Source organism: Sinocyclocheilus rhinocerous, unplaced genomic scaffold (genome assembly GCF_001515625.1).
Source record: "Sinocyclocheilus rhinocerous isolate Xijiao unplaced genomic scaffold, SAMN03320098_v1.1 scaffold207, whole genome shotgun sequence".
Taxonomy (NCBI): Eukaryota; Metazoa; Chordata; class Actinopteri; order Cypriniformes; family Cyprinidae; genus Sinocyclocheilus; species Sinocyclocheilus rhinocerous.
Genome location: NW_015648658.1, coordinates 94,600 through 96,617, shown reverse-complemented (window position 1 = coordinate 96,617; position 2,018 = coordinate 94,600).

Genomic DNA, 2,018 nt, shown 5'->3' with positions numbered 1-2,018 from the left:
TAAAAATTAAAACGTTTTTAGTTAAGAGTTCTAATAGTTTTTTTTTTACTTTTCAAATAATTTTAATACTTTTAAAATTAAATAATGTACAATAAATGTTTGATTTATAAATCATTTATAAATGATTTTATTAAAAATAAATAAGTGTATAATATAAGTTAAATAATTTATAATAATTTATAAACATATAATGTAGAAATTTGTAATTTATACATTATAATAGAAACAATATATAATGTATTATATACATTGAAATATTTAATAAAGATTAATTTAATTTAATTACAGAGTTGATCCCGCAAAGACCTATTTTATTTTATTATTTAACTTATAATAAGTTTCATATAGTTCAATTATATTTTGATGTTTCCCAGAACTGTTTGTTTAACCCTAAAACAAAAGGCGACTCATTTTCCAATTTTGGACACAATTTTAAAATCAATATAATAGCAAGCAGTTTATATTTTCATTGAACACTTTTAGTGATGCTTCCAGATAAATGATTGTTAATAAAAAATACTATGTTCTGGTGAATTGTATAATTATTGGCTGATGGGATAATGATTTATAATATGTGCCATTATATTGTCAAGGCAACTGTAACGTATTATAGCTTAATTGATGATGATGTTCATTTACATCTTCAGGTGAAATCTGCTGAAGCTTCAGCTAAAGTCACTCCAGACTTTAAGGTTTGTTTAGAGCGACTCTGTACTTCAATAATCAGTTTATTGATGTTAGAGATGAGCACCATTTGAATTCTCACATTAGGATGATTTAACGTCCTCATCGAAACACGCGGATCTCGTGGCTTTGGGAGAGAATAAAGCAGAAGATGTGGACTGCAAACCGGTACAAACACACAATAGCTCTCTCTGTGGTTGACATGTGCTGGGATTTGAGTGTTCGCTCTCGATTATTATTATTATTAATAATAATAATAATAATAATTGTTTATTAAAATGTTACTTTTTGTATTTGTATTTATTTATTTTTACAGAAGCAGCTGCAGAAATTCAAGCCTCCTGTGCCACGGCGACCATCAAAGGTAATTTATTCTGTGTTTGCAGGTTTATGAGAAATATAATGTGAGCTTTAGACTGAAAGCATGGATTTTAAATCCATAAACCAACAGGCACCCATTCTTAGAACATTCAGGGATTAAATTGCACAGGATAATTCAATGAAGTTTCAATCTACATAACTCTTATTTTCATCTTTGCTCTGGCATTATCTATTGTTTTTTTTTTTTTTACTAAAATTAAAAGCATAACATCATTTTTTTTTGTTAATTGCAATAAAAAATGTTAAATGTTTATAAATGTTAGATAAAATAACATATTTAAAAAAACTATAAAGAAAACATATATAAAAATATTTGATTTCAGACAGTTGCAAAAGCAAAGTTTCTAATTCAGTTACACTGGAAGTACTGCAATAACTAAAACTAAAATAAAAACTTATGTTTTTTTTTTTTTTTTACTAATAAAAAAGACAAAAACATGCAACAAAATTGATAATACTTTAAAATTAAAATTAAAACAAGATTTAAAAAAATATGAATAAAAACTATAATAGTATCTGATTTTCTGCTGATTATTTCAGGATATGTCTGCAGTTGCTCTGAAATCGATGAATGGTCCTCTGATGGAGGCAACGGTATTTTCACTGGCCTTTTGCAAATATTTTTGCCATATAAACATACGCAGAGTAAAGACAAACCAGAAAAGATAGAAACATGATGGACGGAAAGAACATACAATAAAGCGACTAGATTTTTTTCAAGCTTATTTGAATTTGAATCTTAAATGTGTCATTATTTGAAACTGTGTGTGTGTGTGTGTGTGTGTGTGTTATTTGCAGTCCTTCTCCAAAGATCCCTTTTTGGAAGGAGATGTGGATATTGGCGTTTCAGTCCAGGACAGTCATCAGGTGAAGCAGTTTTCTAGTTTTGTTTGTTTCTCTGACGGAGAGTGATCTCTGTCTCACACACACACACACTCACTCACTCACACACT